We start from the raw sequence: 18,608 nt of genomic DNA on the forward strand, positions 1-18,608 counted from the left end.
ATAAAAGTCATATATGTTGCAGATGTGAACACCGACACCTATTTGAATCAAACCAGTCTCATTAATTTAACCCACATCCCTGTCTAGCAAAATCACATCACAAAAGAGATGTCTTTTACTAATATTGGAAACGATACAGACACCTTCAATTGTCTAGCAACAGGGTTTCTTAAGCTACGTTTTGGGACGCAAAGTGGGCCTGAGCATGTGAGAGGCAGTGTTGCCAAATCCTCAGGAAGGAAAGTAGCTATTGCTGGTCCTAAAAGTAGCTAGAAGTCGCTAAATGACGTCATCACATCATTTTCATAATTGGCCAAGTGGATGTAATTGTGATTGACGCTGTAGGAGAGAGGAATAACGTCTCGGGAGAGACAAAAAGTGAGTAAAAAACACCCTAAGTATGTTTAGAACTACAATTGAACTTTCTTCTGTCGATTCTTGTCTTTTTTCTGAATACCTCCTAAATATAGCGACAAAGTCGCTAAGTTGGCAACACTGGTGAGAGGTGGGTAGCGAGATATCAGTAATCAATGGTAATCACATACTATTTCTTCGTAACTATGATCATTCGAGGACAGTACATTTTTCATTTGGGTCTCGAGATGAATAAACTCAAGAACCTCTGACATGAATTCTTAAACTATGATTTGGGACCCAAAGCGGTTATTAACATGTCATAGGTGGGTCGCGAGATATGAGTGAACATTCAGAATCATATACTATTACTTCATAATGTTGGTCGTTCGAGGACACTGCATTTCTCATTTGGCTCTGGAGCTTAAAAATTGTAAAAACGTCTGAAACAGCAGATGAATCATTTTGTGTAAGTAATTAACCTACAATATGGTGGGGAACTTTGTCAAACGGCAGAGTTGCTGAGTTTCTTAGCTTGCATAGTAAGTCTTAACTCATTCAAAAAACAACCCTTCTAAAATTACATTGCAGTGCTGTGACCCGGATTCGAACCGGGGTTGCTGCGACCACAACGCAGAGTACTAACCACTATACGATCACGGCCGGCTACAAGAGTTGGCTTTGTAAAGCCTACATAGGCTGTGAAAGTGATGTGCACAAGCTGGCTAAACTCTTTTCATTTTGGTCTCGATAATGAATAAACTGAAGAAACAGTGGAGCTTTACACAGTCGGTAGGTTTTTTCTCATTCAAAAAGTGCCCTTTTTCCGTGACATTGGAATATCTCAATTGCATCCTCCTCACGTCATCTCTAATTCTCTAAACCCATTGGTGAGAAAACCTGAGTGCCCTCCCCTCTGACCTTCTCCACCAATGTGAACAATAAAAAGGTACTGCTGAGATTTGAACTCAGGATCTCCTGTTTACTAGACAGGCACTTTAACGAACTAAGCCACAGCACACATAAAAGTCATATATGTTGCAGATGTGAACACCCACACCTATTTGAATCAAACCAGTCTCATTAATTTAACCCACATCTCTGTCTAGCAAAATCACATCACAAAAGAGATGTCTTTTACTAATATTGGAAACGATACAGACACCTTCAATTGTCTAGCAACAGGGTTTCTTAAGCTACGTTTTGGGACGCAAAGTGGGCCTGAGCATGTGAGAGGCAGTGTTGCCAAATCCTCAGGAAGGAAAGTAGCTATTGCTGGTCCTAAAAGTAGCTAGAAGTCGCTAAATGACGTCATCACATAATTTTCATAATTGGCCAAGTGGATGTAATTGTGATTGACGCTGTAGGAGAGAGGAATAACGTCTCGGGAGAGACAAAAAGTGAGTAAAAAACACCCTAAGTATGTTTAGAACTACAATTGAACTTTCTTCTGTCGATTCTTGTCTTTTTTCTGAATACCTCCTAAATATAGCGACAAAGTCGCTAAGTTGGCAACACTGGTGAGAGGTGGGTAGCGAGATATCAGTAATCAATGGTAATCACATACTATTTCTTCGTAACTATGATCATTCGAGGACAGTACATTTTTCATTTGGGTCTCGAGATGAATAAACTCAAGAACCTCTGACATGAATTCTTAAACTATGATTTGGGACCCAAAGCGGTTATTAACATGTCATAGGTGGGTCGCGAGATATGAGTGAACATTCAGAATCATATACTATTACTTCATAATGTTGGTCGTTCGAGGACACTGCATTTCTCATTTGGCTCTGGAGCTTAAAAATTGTAAAAACGTCTGAAACAGCAGATGAATCATTTTGTGTAAGTAATTAACCTACAATATGGTGGGGAACTTTGTCAAACGGCAGAGTTGCTGAGTTTCTTAGCTTGCATAGTAAGTCTTAACTCATTCAAAAAACAACCCTTCTAAAATTACATTGCAGTGCTGTGACCCGGATTCGAACCGGGGTTGCTGCGACCACAACGCAGAGTACTAACCACTATACGATCACGGCCGGCTACAAGAGTTGGCTTTGTAAAGCCTACATAGGCTGTGAAAGTGATGTGCACAAGCTGGCTAAACTCTTTTCATTTTGGTCTCGATAATGAATAAACTGAAGAAACAGTGGAGCTTTACACAGTCGGTAGGTTTTTTCTCATTCAAAAAGTGCCCTTTTTCCGTGACATTGGAATATCTCAATTGCATCCTCCTCACGTCATCTCTAATTCTCTAAACCCATTGGTGAGAAAACCTGAGTGCCCTCCCCTCTGACCTTCTCCACCAATGTGAACAATAAAAAGGTACTGCTGAGATTTGAACTCAGGATCTCCTGTTTACTAGACAGGCACTTTAACGAACTAAGCCACAGCACACATAAAAGTCATATATGTTGCAGATGTGAACACCCACACCTATTTGAATCAAACCAGTCTCATTAATTTAACCCACATCTCTGTCTAGCAAAATCACATCACAAAAGAGATGTCTTTTACTAATATTGGAAACGATACAGACACCTTCAATTGTCTAGCAACAGGGTTTCTTAAGCTACGTTTTGGGACGCAAAGTGGGCCTGAGCATGTGAGAGGCAGTGTTGCCAAATCCTCAGGAAGGAAAGTAGCTATTGCTGGTCCTAAAAGTAGCTAGAAGTCGCTAAATGACGTCATCACATAATTTTCATAATTGGCCAAGTGGATGTAATTGTGATTGACGCTGTAGGAGAGAGGAATAACGTCTCGGGAGAGACAAAAAGTGAGTAAAAAACACCCTAAGTATGTTTAGAACTACAATTGAACTTTCTTCTGTCGATTCTTGTCTTTTTTCTGAATACCTCCTAAATATAGCGACAAAGTCGCTAAGTTGGCAACACTGGTGAGAGGTGGGTAGCGAGATATCAGTAATCAATGGTAATCACATACTATTTCTTCGTAACTATGATCATTCGAGGACAGTACATTTTTCATTTGGGTCTCGAGATGAATAAACTCAAGAACCTCTGACATGAATTCTTAAACTATGATTTGGGACCCAAAGCGGTTATTAACATGTCATAGGTGGGTCGCGAGATATGAGTGAACATTCAGAATCATATACTATTACTTCATAATGTTGGTCGTTCGAGGACACTGCATTTCTCATTTGGCTCTGGAGCTTAAAAATTGTAAAAACGTCTGAAACAGCAGATGAATCATTTTGTGTAAGTAATTAACCTACAATATGGTGGGGAACTTTGTCAAACGGCAGAGTTGCTGAGTTTCTTAGCTTGCATAGTAAGTCTTAACTCATTCAAAAAACAACCCTTCTAAAATTACTTTGCAGTGCTGTGACCCGGATTCGAACCGGGGTTGCTGCGACCACAACGCAGAGTACTAACCACTATACGATCACGGCCGGCTACAAGAGTTGGCTTTGTAAAGCCTACATAGGCTGTGAAAGTGATGTGCACAAGCTGGCTAAACTCTTTTCATTTTGGTCTCGATAATGAATAAACTGAAGAAACAGTGGAGCTTTACACAGTCGGTAGGTTTTTTCTCATTCAAAAAGTGCCCTTTTTCTGTGACATTGGAATATCTCAATTGCATCCTCCTCACGTCATCTCTAATTCTCTAAACCCATTGGTGAGAAAACCTGAGTGCCCTCCCCTCTGACCTTCTCCACCAATGTGAACAATAAAAAGGTACTGCTGAGATTTGAACTCAGGATCTCCTGTTTACTAGACAGGCACTTTAACCAACTAAGCCACAGCACCCATAAAAGTCATATATGTTGCAGATGTGAACACCCACACCTATTTGAATCAAACCAGTCTCATTAATTTAACCCACATCTCTGTCTAGCAAAATCACATCACAAAAGAGATGTCTTTTACTAATATTGGAAACGATACAGACACCTTCAATTGTCTAGCAACAGGGTTTCTTAAGCTACGTTTTGGGACGCAAAGTGGGCCTGAGCATGTGAGAGGCAGTGTTGCCAAATCCTCAGGAAGGAAAGTAGCTATTGCTGGTCCTAAAAGTAGCTAGAAGTCGCTAAATGACGTCATCACATAATTTTCATAATTGGCCAAGTGGATGTAATTGTGATTGACGCTGTAGGAGAGAGGAATAACGTCTCGGGAGAGACAAAAAGTGAGTAAAAAACACCCTAAGTATGTTTAGAACTACAATTGAACTTTCTTCTGTCGATTCTTGTCTTTTTTCTGAATACCTCCTAAATATAGCGACAAAGTCGCTAAGTTGGCAACACTGGTGAGAGGTGGGTAGCGAGATATCAGTAATCAATGGTAATCACATACTATTTCTTCGTAACTATGATCATTCGAGGACAGTACATTTTTCATTTGGGTCTCGAGATGAATAAACTCAAGAACCTCTGACATGAATTCTTAAACTATGATTTGGGACCCAAAGCGGTTATTAACATGTCATAGGTGGGTCGCGAGATATGAGTGAACATTCAGAATCATATACTATTACTTCATAATGTTGGTCGTTCGAGGACACTGCATTTCTCATTTGGCTCTGGAGCTTAAAAATTGTAAAAACGTCTGAAACAGCAGATGAATCATTTTGTGTAAGTAATTAACCTACAATATGGTGGGGAACTTTGTCAAACGGCAGAGTTGCTGAGTTTCTTAGCTTGCATAGTAAGTCTTAACTCATTCAAAAAACAACCCTTCTAAAATTACATTGCAGTGCTGTGACCCGGATTCGAACCGGGGTTGCTGCGACCACAACGCAGAGTACTAACCACTATACGATCACAGCCGGCTACAAGAGTTGGCTTTGTAAAGCCTACATAGGCTGTGAAAGTGATGTGCACAAGCTGGCTAAACTCTTTTCATTTTGGTCTCGATAATGAATAAACTGAAGAAACAGTGGAGCTTTACACAGTCGGTAGGTTTTTTCTCATTCAAAAAGTGCCCTTTTTCTGTGACATTGGAATATCTCAATTGCATCCTCCTCACGTCATCTCTAATTCTCTAAACCCATTGGTGAGAAAACCTGAGTGCCCTCCCCTCTGACCTTCTCCACCAATGTGAACAATAAAAAGGTACTGCAAAAAGGTACTGCTGAGATTTGAACTCAGGATCTCCTGTTTACTAGACAGGCACTTTAACCAACTAAGCCACAGCACCCATAAAAGTCATATATGTTGCAGATGTGAACACCCACACCTATTTGAATCAAACCAGTCTCATTAATTTAACCCACATCTCTGTCTAGCAAAATCACATCACAAAGGAGATGTATTTTACTAATAATGGAAACGATACAGACACCTTCAATTGTCTAGCAACAGGGTTTCTTAAGCTACGTTTTGGGACGCAAAGTGGGCCTGAGCATGTGAGAGGCAGTGTTGCCAAATCCTCAGGAAGGAAAGTAGCTATTGCTGGTCCTAAAAGTAGCTAGAAGTCGCTAAATGACGTCATCACATAATTTTCATAATTGGCCAAGTGGATGTAATTGTGATTGACGCTGTAGGAGAGAGGAATAACGTCTCGGGAGAGACAAAAAGTGAGTAAAAAACACCCTAAGTATGTTTAGAACTACAATTGAACTTTCTTCTGTCGATTCTTGTCTTTTTTCTGAATACTCACTAAATATAGCGACAAAGTCGCTAAGTTGGCAACACTGGTGAGAGGTGGGTAGCGAGATATCAGTAATCAATGGTAATCACATACTATTTCTTCGTAACTATGATCATTCGAGGACAGTACATTTTTCATTTGGGTCTCGAGATGAATAAACTCAAGAACCTCTGACATGAATTCTTAAACTATGATTTGGGACCCAAAGCGGTTATTAACATGTCATAGGTGGGTCGCGAGATATGAGTGAACATTCAGAATCATATACTATTACTTCATAATGTTGGTCGTTCGAGGACACTGCATTTCTCATTTGGCTCTGGAGCTTAAAAATTTTAAAAACGTCTGAAACAGCAGATGAATCATTTCGTGTAAGTAATTAACCTACAATATGGTGGGGAACTTTGTCAAACGGCAGAGTTGCTGAGTTTCTTAGCTTGCATAGTAAGTCTTAACTCATTCAAAAAACAACCCTTCTAAAATTACATTGCAGTGCCGTGACCTGGATTCAAACCGGGGTTGCTGCGACCACAACGCAGAGTACTAACCACTATACGATCACGGCCGGCTACAAGAGTTGGCTTTGTAAAGCCTACATAGGCTGTGAAAGTGACGTGCACAAGCTGGCTAAACTCTTTTCATTTTGGTCTCGATAATGAATAAACTGAAGAAACAGTGGAGCTTTACACAGTCGGTAGGTTTTTTCTCATTCAAAAAGTGCCCTTTTTCCGTGACATTGGAATATCTCAATTGCATCCTCCTCACGTCATCTCTAATTCTCTAAACCCATTGGTGAGAAAACCTGAGTGCCCTCCCCTCTGACCTTCTCCACCAATGTGAATAATAAGAAGGTACTGCAGGACCTCCTGTTTACTAGACAGGCACTTTAACCAACTAAGCCACAGCACCCATAAAAGTCATATATGTTGCAGATGTGAACACCCACACCTATTTGAATCAAACCAGTCTCATTAATTTAACCCACATCTCTGTCTAGCAAAATCACATCACAAAAGAGATGTCTTTTACTAATATTGGAAACGATACAGACACCTTCAATTGTCTAGCAACAGGGTTTCTTAAGCTACGTTTTGGGACGCAAAGTGGGCCTGAGCATGTGAGAGGCAGTGTTGCCAAATCCTCAGGAAGGAAAGTAGCTATTGCTGGTCCTAAAAGTAGCTAGAAGTCGCTAAATGACGTCATCACATAATTTTCATAATTGGCCAAGTGGATGTAATTGTGATTGACGCTGTAGGAGAGAGGAATAACGTCTCGGGAGAGACAAAAAGTGAGTAAAAAACACCCTAAGTATGTTTAGAACTACAATTGAACTTTCTTCTGTCGATTCTTGTCTTTTTTCTGAATACTCACTAAATATAGCGACAAAGTCGCTAAGTTGGCAACACTGGTGAGAGGTGGGTAGCGAGATATCAGTAATCAATGGTAATCACATACTATTTCTTCGTAACTATGATCATTCGAGGACAGTGCATTTTTCATTTGGGTCTCGAGATGAATAAACTCAAGAACCTCTGACATGAATTCTTAAACTATGATTTGGGACCCAAAGCGGTTATTAACATGTCATAGGTGGGTCGCGAGATATGAGTTAACATTCAGAATCATACACTATTTCTTCATAATGTTGGTCGTTCGAGGACACTGCATTTCTCATTTGGCTCTCGAGCTTAAAAATGGTAAAAACGTCTGAAACAGCAGATGAATCATTTTGTGTAAGTAATTAACCTACAATATGGTGGGGAACTTTGTCAAACGGCAGAGTTGCTGAGTTTCTTAGCTTGCATAGTAAGTCTTAACTCATTCAAAAAACAACCCTTCTAAAATTACATTGCAGTGCCGTGACCCGGATTCGAACCAGGGTTGCTGCGACCACAACGCAGAGTACTAACCACTATACGATCACGGCCGGCTACAAGAGCTGGCTTTGTAAAGCCTACATAGGCTGTGAAAGTGATGTGCACAAGCTGGCTAAACTCTTTTCATTTTGGTCTCGATAATGAATAAACTGAAGAAACAGTGGAGCTTTACACAGTCGGTAGGTTTTTTCTCATTCAAAAAGTGCCCTTTTTCCGTGACATTGGAATATCTCAATTGCATCCTCCTCACGTCATCTCTAATTCTCTAAACGCATTGGTGAGAAAACCTGAGTGCCCTCCCCTCTGACCTTCTCCACCAATGTGAACAATAGAAAGGTACTGCTGAGATTTGAACTCAGGTTCTCCTGTTTACTAGACAGGCACTTTAACCAACTAAGCCACAGCACCCATAAAAGTCATATATGTTGCAGATGTGAACACCCACACCTATTTGAATCAAACCAGTCTCATTAATTTAACCCACATCTCTGTCTAGCAAAATCACATCACAAAAGAGATGTCTTTTACTAATATTGGAAACGATACAGACACATTCAATTGTCTAGCAACAGGGTTTCTTAAGCTACGTTTTGGGACGCAAAGTGGGCCTGAGCATGTGAGAGGCAGTGTTGCCAAATCCTCAGGAAGGAAAGTAGCTATTGCTGGTCCTAAAAGTAGCTAGAAGTCGCTAAATGACGTCATCACATAATTTTCATAATTGGCCAAGTGGATGTAATTGTGATTGACGCTGTAGGAGAGAGGAATAACGTCTCGGGAGAGACAAAAAGTGAGTAAAAAACACCCTAAGTATGTTTAGAACTACAATTGAACTTTCTTCTGTCGATTCTTGTCTTTTTTCTGAATACCTCCTAAATATAGCGACAAAGTCGCTAAGTTGGCAACACTGGTGAGAGGTGGGTAGCGAGATATCAGTAATCAATGGTAATCACATACTATTTCTTCGTAACTATGATCTTTCGAGGACAGTACATTTTTCATTTGGGTCTCGAGATGAATAAACTCAAGAACCTCTGACATGAATTCTTAAACTATGATTTGGGACCCAAAGCGGTTATTAACATGTCATAGGTGGGTCGCAAGATATGAGTGAACATTCAGAATCATATACTATTTCTTCATAATGTTGGTCGTTCGAGGACACTGCATTTCTCATTTGGCTCTGGAGCTTAAAAATGGTAAAAACGTCTGAAACAGCAGATGAATCATTTCGTGTAAGTAATTAACCTACAATATGGTGGGGAACTTTGTCAAACGGCAGAGTTGCTGAGTTTCTTAGCTTGCATAGTAAGTCTTAACTCATTCAAAAAACAACCCTTCTAAAATTACATTGCAGTGCCGTGACCCGGATTCGAACCGGGGTTGCTGCGACCACAACGCAGAGTACTAACCACTACACGATCACGGCCGGCTACAAGAGCTGGCTTTGTAAAGCCTACATAGGCTGTGAAAGTGATGTGCACAAGCTGGCTAAACTCTTTTAATTTTGGTCTCGATAATGAATAAACTGAAGAAACAGTGGAGCTTTACACAGTCGGTAGGTTTTTTCTCATTCAAAAAGTGCCCTTTTTCCGTGACATTGGAATATCTCAATTGCATCCTCCTCACATCATCTCTAATTCTCTAAACCCATTGGTGAGGAAATGACCTTCTCCACCAATGTGAACAATAAAAAGGTACTGCTGAGATCTGAACTCATGATCTCCTGTTTACTAGACAGGCACTTTAACCAACTAAGCCACAGCACCCATAAAAGTCATATATGTTGCAGATGTGAACACCCACACCTATTTGAATCAAACCAGTCTCATTAATTTAACCCACATCTCTGTCTAGCAAAATCACATCACAAAAGAGATGTCTTTTACTAATATTGGAAACGATACAGACACATTCAATTGTCTAGCAACAGGGTTTCTTAAGCTACGTTTTGGGACGCAAAGTGGGCCTGAGCATGTGAGAGGCAGTGTTGCCAAATCCTCAGGAAGGAAAGTAGCTATTGCTGGTCCTAAAAGTAGCTAGAAGTCGCTAAATGACGTCATCACATAATTTTCATAATTGGCCAAGTGGATGTAATTGTGATTGACGCTGTAGGAGAGAGGAATAACGTCTCGGGAGAGACAAAAAGTGAGTAAAAAACACCCTAAGTATGTTTAGAACTACAATTGAACTTTCTTCTGTCGATTCTTGTCTTTTTTCTGAATACCTCCTAAATATAGCGACAAAGTCGCTAAGTTGGCAACACTGGTGAGAGGTGGGTAGCGAGATATCAGTAATCAATGGTAATCACATACTATTTCTTCGTAACTATGATCATTCGAGGACAGTACATTTTTCATTTGGGTCTCGAGATGAATAAACTCAAGAACCTCTGACATGAATTCTTAAACTATGATTTGGGACCCAAAGCGGTTATTAACATGTCATAGGTGGGTCGCGAGATATGAGTGAACATTCAGAATCATATACTATTTCTTCATAATGTTGGTCGTTCGAGGACACTGCATTTCTCATTTGGCTCTGGAGCTTAAAAATTGTAAAAACGTCTGAAACAGCAGATGAATCATTTCGTGTAAGTAATTAACCTACAATATGGTGGGGAACTTTGTCAAACGGCAGAGTTGCTGAGTTTCTTAGCTTGCATAGTAAGTCTTAACTCATTTAAAAAACAACCCTTCTAAAATTGCATTGCAGTGCCGTGACCCGGATTCGAACCGGGGTTGCTGCGACCACAACGCAGAGTACTAACCACTATACGATCACGGCCGGCTACAAGAGTTGGCTTTGTAAAGCCTACATAGGCTGTGAAAGTGATGTGCACAAGCTGGCTAAACTCTTTTCATTTTGGTCTCGATAATGAATAAACTGAAGAAACAGTGGAGCTTTACACAGTCGGTAGGTTTTTTCTCATTCAAAAAGTGCCCTTTTTCCGTGACATTGGAATATCTCAATTGCATCCTCCTCACATCATCTCTAATTCTCTAAACCCATTGGTGAGGAAATGACCTTCTCCACCAATGTGAACAATAAAAAGGTACTGCTGAGATCTGAACTCATGATCTCCTGTTTACTAGACAGGCACTTTAACCAACTAAGCCACAGCACCCATAAAAGTCATATATGTTGCAGATGTGAACACCCACACCTATTTGAATCAAACCAGTCTCATTAATTTAACCCACATCTCTGTCTAGCAAAATCACATCACAAAAGAGATGTCTTTTACTAATATTGGAAACGATACAGACACATTCAATTGTCTAGCAACAGGGTTTCTTAAGCTACGTTTTGGGACGCAAAGTGGGCCTGAGCATGTGAGAGGCAGTGTTGCCAAATCCTCAGGAAGGAAAGTAGCTATTGCTGGTCCTAAAAGTAGCTAGAAGTCGCTAAATGACGTCATCACATAATTTTCATAATTGGCCAAGTGGATGTAATTGTGATTGACGCTGTAGGAGAGAGGAATAACGTCTCGGGAGAGACAAAAAGTGAGTAAAAAACACCCTAAGTATGTTTAGAACTACAATTGAACTTTCTTCTGTCGATTCTTGTCTTTTTTCTGAATACCTCCTAAATATAGCGACAAAGTCGCTAAGTTGGCAACACTGGTGAGAGGTGGGTAGCGAGATATCAGTAATCAATGGTAATCACATACTATTTCTTCGTAACTATGATCATTCGAGGACAGTACATTTTTCATTTGGGTCTCGAGATGAATAAACTCAAGAACCTCTGACATGAATTCTTAAACTATGATTTGGGACCCAAAGCGGTTATTAACATGTCATAGGTGGGTCGCGAGATATGAGTGAACATTCAGAATCATATACTATTTCTTCATAATGTTGGTCGTTCGAGGACACTGCATTTCTCATTTGGCTCTGGAGCTTAAAAATTGTAAAAACGTCTGAAACAGCAGATGAATCATTTCGTGTAAGTAATTAACCTACAATATGGTGGGGAACTTTGTCAAACGGCAGAGTTGCTGAGTTTCTTAGCTTGCATAGTAAGTCTTAACTCATTTAAAAAACAACCCTTCTAAAATTACATTGCAGTGCCGTGACCCGGATTCGAACCGGGGTTGCTGCGACCACAACGCAGAGTACTAACCACTATACGATCACGGCCGGCTACAAGAGTTGGCTTTGTAAAGCCTACATAGGCTGTGAAAGTGATGTGCACAAGCTGGCTAAACTCTTTTCATTTTGGTCTCGATAATGAATAAACTGAAGAAACAGTGGAGCTTTACACAGTCGGTAGGTTTTTTCTCATTCAAAAAGTGCCCTTTTTCCGTGACATTGGAATATCTCAATTGCATCCTCCTCACGTCATCTCTAATTCTCTAAATCCATTGGTGAGAAAACCTGAGTGCCCTCCCCTCTGACCTTCTCCACCAATGTGAACAATAAAAAGGTACTGCTGACATTTGAACTCAGGATCTCCTGTTTACTAGACAGGCACTTTAACCAACTAAGCCACAGCACCCATAAAAGTCATATATGTTGCAGATGTGAACACCCACACCTATTTGAATCAAACCAGTCTCATTAATTTAACCCACATCTCTGTCTAGCAAAATCACATCACAAAAGAGATGTCTTTTACTAATATTGGAAACGATACAGACACATTCAATTGTCTAGCAACAGGGTTTCTTAAGCTACGTTTTGGGACGCAAAGTGGGCCTGAGCATGTGAGAGGCAGTGTTGCCAAATCCTCAGGAAGGAAAGTAGCTATTGCTGGTCCTAAAAGTAGCTAGAAGTCGCTAAATGACGTCATCACATAATTTTCATAATTGGCCAAGTGGATGTAATTGTGATTGACGCTGTAGGAGAGAGGAATAACGTCTCGGGAGAGACAAAAAGTGAGTAAAAAACACCCTAAGTATGTTTAGAACTACAATTGAACTTTCTTCTGTCGATTCTTGTCTTTTTTCTGAATACCTCCTAAATATAGCGACAAAGTCGCTAAGTTGGCAACACTGGTGAGAGGTGGGTAGCGAGATATCAGTAATCAATGGTAATCACATACTATTTCTTCGTAACTATGATCATTCGAGGACAGTACATTTTTCATTTGGGTCTCGAGATGAATAAACTCAAGAACCTCTGACATGAATTCTTAAACTATGATTTGGGACCCAAAGCGGTTATTAACATGTCATAGGTGGGTCGCGAGATATGAGTGAACATTCAGAATCATATACTATTTCTTCATAATGTTGGTCGTTCGAGGACACTGCATTTCTCATTTGGCTCTGGAGCTTAAAAATTGTAAAAACGTCTGAAACAGCAGATGAATCATTTCGTGTAAGTAATTAACCTACAATATGGTGGGGAACTTTGTCAAACGGCAGAGTTGCTGAGTTTCTTAGCTTGCATAGTAAGTCTTAACTCATTTAAAAAACAACCCTTCTAAAATTACATTGCAGTGCCGTGACCCGGATTCGAACCAGGGTTGCTGCGACCACAACGCAGAGTACTAACCACTATACGATCACGGCCGGCTACAAGAGTTGGCTTTGTAAAGCCTACATAGGCTGTGAAAGTGATGTGCACAAGCTGGCTAAACTCTTTTCATTTTGGTCTCGATAATGAATAAACTGAAGAAACAGTGGAGCTTTACACAGTCGGTAGGTTTTTTCTCATTCAAAAAGTGCCCTTTTTCCGTGACATTGGAATATCTCAATTGCATCCTCCTCACGTCATCTCTAATTCTCTAAACCCATTGGTGAGAAAACCTGAGTGCCCTCCCCTCTGACCTTCTCCACCAATGTGAACAATAAAAAGGTACTGCTGACATTTGAACTCAGGATCTCCTGTGTACTAGACAGGCACTTTAACCAACTAAGCCACAGCACCCATAAAAGTCATATATGTTGCAGATGTGAACACCCACACCTATTTGAATCAAACCAGTCTCATTAATTTAACCCACATCTCTGTCTAGCAAAATCACATCACAAAAGAGATGTCTTTTACTAATATTGGAAACGATACAGACACCTTCAATTGTCTAGCAACAGGGTTTCTTAAGCTACGTTTTGGGACGCAAAGTGGGCCTGAGCATGTGAGAGGCAGTGTTGCCAAATCCTCAGGAAGGAAAGTAGCTATTGCTGGTCCTAAAAGTAGCTAGAAGTCGCTAAATGACGTCATCACATAATTTTCATAATTGGCCAAGTGGATGTAATTGTGATTGACGCTGTAGGAGAGAGGAATAACATCTCGGGAGAGACAAAAAGTGAGTAAAAAAACACCCTAAGTATGTTTAGAACTACAATTGAACTTTCTTCTGTCGATTCTTGTCTTTTTTCTGAATACCTCCTAAATATAGCGACAAAGTCGCTAAGTTGGCAACACTGGTGAGAGGTGGGTAGCGAGATATCAGTAATCAATGGTAATCACATACTATTTCTTCGTAACTATGATCATTCGAGGACAGTACATTTTTCATTTGGGTCTCGAGATGAATAAACTCAAGAACCTCTGACATGAATTCTTAAACTATGATTTGGGACCCAAAGCGGTTATTAACATGTCATAGGTGGGTCGCAAGATATGAGTGAACATTCAGAATCATATACTATTTCTTCATAATGTTGGTCGTTCGAGGACACTGCATTTCTCATTTGGCTCTGGAGCTTAAAAATGGTAAAAACGTCTGAAACAGCAGATGAATCATTTCGTGTAAGTAATTAACCTACAATATGGTGGGGAACTTTGTCAAACGGCAGAGTTGCTGAGTTTCTTAGCTTGCATAGTAAGTCTTAACTCATTTAAAAAACAACCCTTCTAAAATTACATTGCAGTGCCGTGACCCGGATTCGAACCAGGGTTGCTGCGACCACAACGCAGAGTACTAACCACTATACGATCACGGCCGGCTACAAGAGTTGGCTTTGTAAAGCCTACATAGGCTGTGAAAGTGATGTGCACAAGCTGGCTAAACTCTTTTCATTTTGGTCTCGATAATGAATAAACTGAAGAAACAGTGGAGCTTTACACAGTCGGTAGGTTTTTTCTCATTCAAAAAGTGCCCTTTTTCCGTGACATTGGAATATCTCAATTGCATCCTCCTCACGTCATCTCTAATTCTCTAAACCCATTGGTGAGAAAACCTGAGTGCCCTCCCCTCTGACCTTCTCCACCAATGTGAACAATAAAAAGGTACTGCTGACATTTGAACTCAGGATCTCCTGTTTACTAGACAGGCACTTTAACCAACTAAGCCACAGCACCCATAAAAGTCATATATGTTGCAGATGTGAACACCCACACCTATTTGAATCAAACCAGTCTCATTAATTTAACCCACATCTCTGTCTAGCAAAATCACATCACAAAAGAGATGTCTTTTACTAATATTGGAAACGATACAGACACCTTCAATTGTCTAGCAACAGGGTTTCTTAAGCTACGTTTTGGGACGCAAAGTGGGCCTGAGCATGTGAGAGGCAGTGTTGCCAAATCCTCAGGAAGGAAAGTAGCTATTGCTGGTCCTAAAAGTAGCTAGAAGTCGCTAAATGACGTCATCACATAATTTTCATAATTGGCCAAGTGGATGTAATTGTGATTGACGCTGTAGGAGAGAGGAATAACGTCTCGGGAGAGACAAAAAGTGAGTAAAAAAACACCCTAAGTATGTTTAGAACTACAATTGAACTTTCTTCTGTCGATTCTTGTCTTTTTTCTGAATACCTCCTAAATATAGCGACAAAGTCGCTAAGTTGGCAACACTGGTGAGAGGTGGGTAGCGAGATATCAGTAATCAATGGTAATCACATACTATTTCTTCGTACTATTTTTCATTTGGGTCTCGAGATGAATAAACTCAAGAACCTCTGACATGAATTCTTAAACTATGATTTGGGACCCAAAGCGGTTATTAACATGTCATAGGTGGGTCGCAAGATATGAGTGAACATTCAGAATCATATACTATTTCTTCATAATGTTGGTCGTTCGAGGACACTGCATTTCTCATTTGGCTCTGGAGCTTAAAAATGGTAAAAACGTCTGAAACAGCAGATGAATCATTTCGTGTAAGTAATTAACCTACAATATGGTGGGGAACTTTGTCAAACGGCAGAGTTGCTGAGTTTCTTAGCTTGCATAGTAAGTCTTAACTCATTTAAAAAACAACCCTTCTAAAATTACATTGCAGTGCCGTGACCCGGATTCGAACCAGGGTTGCTGCGACCACAACGCAGAGTACTAACCACTATACGATCACGGCCGGCTACAAGAGTTGGCTTTGTAAAGCCTACATAGGCTGTGAAAGTGATGTGCACAAGCTGGCTAAACTCTTTTCATTTTGGTCTCGATAATGAATAAACTGAAGAAACAGTGGAGCTTTACACAGTCGGTAGGTTTTTTCTCATTCAAAAAGTGCCCTTTTTCCGTGACATTGGAATATCTCAATTGCATCCTCCTCACGTCATCTCTAATTCTCTAAACCCATTGGTGAGAAAACCTGAGTGCCCTCCCCTCTGACCTTCTCCACCAATGTGAACAATAAAAAGGTACTGCTGACATTTGAACTCAGGATCTCCTGTTTACTAGACAGGCACTTTAACCAACTAAGCCACAGCACCCATAAAAGTCATATATGTTGCAGATGTGAACACCCACACCTATTTGAATCAAACCAGTCTCATTAATTTAACCCACATCTCTGTCTAGCAAAATCACATCACAAAAGAGATGTCTTTTACTAATATTGGAAACGATACAGACACCTTCAATTGTCTAGCAACAGGGTTTCTTAAGCTACGTTTTGGGACGCAAAGTGGGCCTGAGCATGTGAGAGGCAGTGTTGCCAAATCCTCAGGAAGGAAAGTAGCTATTGCTGGTCCTAAAAGTAGCTAGAAGTCGCTAAATGACGTCATCACATAATTTTCATAATTGGCCAAGTGGATGTAATTGTGATTGACGCTGTAGGAGAGAGGAATAACGTCTCGGGAGAGACAAAAAGTGAGTAAAAAAACACCCTAAGTATGTTTAGAACTACAATTGAACTTTCTTCTGTCGATTCTTGTCTTTTTTCTGAATACCTCCTAAATATAGCGACAAAGTCGCTAAGTTGGCAACACTGGTGAGAGGTGGGTAGCGAGATATCAGTAATCAATGGTAATCACATACTATTTCTTCGTACTATTTTTCATTTGGGTCTCGAGATGAATAAACTCAAGAACCTCTGACATGAATTCTTAAACTATGATTTGGGACCCAAAGCGGTTATTAACATGTCATAGGTGGGTCGCGAGATATGAGTGAACATTCAGAATCATATACTATTTCTTCATAATGTTGGTCGTTCGAGGACACTGCATTTCTCATTTGGCTCTGGAGCTTAAAAATGGTAAAAACGTCTGAAACAGCAGATGAATCATTTTGTGTAAGTAATTAACCTACAATATGGTGGGGAACTTTGTCAAACGGCAGAGTTGCTGAGTTTCTTAGCTTGCATAGTAAGTCTTAACTCATTTAAAAAACAACCCTTCTAAAATTACATTGCAGTGCCGTGACCCGGATTCGAACCAGGGTTGCTGCGACCACAACGCAGAGTACTAACCACTATACGATCACGGCCGGCTACAAGAGTTGGCTTTGTAAAGCCTACATAGGCTGTGAAAGTGATGTGCACAAGCTGGCTAAACTCTTTTCATTTTGGTCTCGATAATGAATAAACTGAAGAAACAGTGGAGCTTTACACAGTCGGTAGGTTTTTTCTCATTCAAAAAGTGCCCTTTTTCCGTGACATTGGAATATCTCAATTGCATCCTCCTCACGTCATCTCTAATTCTCTAAACCCATTGGTGAGGAAACTTGAGTGCCCTCCCCTCTGACCTTCTCCACCAATGTGAACAATAAAAAGGTACTGCTGAGATTTGAACTCAGGATCTCCTGTTTACTAGACAGGCACTTTAACCAACTAAGCCACAGCACCCATAAAAGTCATATATGTTGCAGATGTGAACACCCACACCTATTTGAATCAAACCAGTCTCATTAATTTAACCCACATCTCAGTCTAGCAAAATCACATCACAAAAGAGATGTCTTTTACTAATATTGGAAACGATACAGACACATTCAATTGTCTAGCAACAGGGTTTCTTAAGCTACGTTTTGGGACGCAAAGTGGGCCTGAGCATGTGAGAGGCAGTGTTGCCAAATCCTCAGGAAGGAAAGTAGCTATTGCTGGTCCTAAAAGTAGCTAGAAGTCGCTAAATGACGTCATCACATAATTTTCATAATTGGCCAAGTGGATGTAATTGTGATTGACGCTGTAGGAGAGAGGAATAACGTCTCGGGAGAGACAAAAAGTGAGTAAAAAACACCCTAAGTATGTTTAGAACTACAATTGAACTTTCTTCTGTCGATTCTTGTCTTTTTTCTGAATACCTCCTAAATATAGCGACAAAGTCGCTAAGTTGGCAACACTGGTGAGAGGTGGGTAGCGAGATATCAGTAATCAATGGTAATCACATACTATTTCTTCGTAACTATGATCATTCGAGGACAGTACATTTTTCATTTGGGTCTCGAGATGAATAAACTCAAGAACCTCTGACATGAATTCTTAAACTATGATTTGGGACCCAAAGCGGTTATTAACATGTCATAGGTGGGTCGCGAGATATGAGTGAACATTCAGAATCATATACTATTTCTTCATAATGTTGGTCGTTCGAGGACACTGCATTTCTCATTTGGCTCTGGAGCTTAAAAATGGTAAAAACGTC

General features: G+C 40.3%; 6 non-coding genes across 6 annotated transcripts; all 6 read right to left on the reverse strand.

Annotated features, from left to right (window-relative positions):
- Positions 1-4,053: 4,053 nt before the first annotated feature.
- Positions 4,054-4,127, reverse strand: trnat-agu (transfer RNA threonine (anticodon AGU)). The gene has a single exon. It is a non-coding gene; the product is annotated as a tRNA-Thr (tRNA).
- A 1,315-nt stretch (positions 4,128-5,442) lies between these two features.
- On the reverse strand, positions 5,443-5,516 carry trnat-agu (transfer RNA threonine (anticodon AGU)). The gene has a single exon. It is a non-coding gene; the product is annotated as a tRNA-Thr (tRNA).
- A 2,664-nt stretch (positions 5,517-8,180) lies between these two features.
- Positions 8,181-8,254, reverse strand: trnat-agu (transfer RNA threonine (anticodon AGU)). The gene has a single exon. It is a non-coding gene; the product is annotated as a tRNA-Thr (tRNA).
- A 2,304-nt stretch (positions 8,255-10,558) lies between these two features.
- On the reverse strand, positions 10,559-10,630 carry trnah-gug (transfer RNA histidin (anticodon GUG)). Its single transcript has one exon. It is a non-coding gene; the product is annotated as a tRNA-His (tRNA).
- A 1,286-nt stretch (positions 10,631-11,916) lies between these two features.
- Positions 11,917-11,988, reverse strand: trnah-gug (transfer RNA histidin (anticodon GUG)). The gene has a single exon. It is a non-coding gene; the product is annotated as a tRNA-His (tRNA).
- A 5,747-nt stretch (positions 11,989-17,735) lies between these two features.
- trnat-agu (transfer RNA threonine (anticodon AGU)) lies at positions 17,736-17,809 on the reverse strand. Its single transcript has one exon. It is a non-coding gene; the product is annotated as a tRNA-Thr (tRNA).
- Positions 17,810-18,608: the final 799 nt, after the last annotated feature.

Source organism: Oncorhynchus mykiss, chromosome 16 (genome assembly GCF_057628025.1).
Source record: "Oncorhynchus mykiss isolate SJ-2025 chromosome 16, ASM5762802v1, whole genome shotgun sequence".
Classification (NCBI taxonomy): Eukaryota; Metazoa; Chordata; class Actinopteri; order Salmoniformes; family Salmonidae; genus Oncorhynchus; species Oncorhynchus mykiss.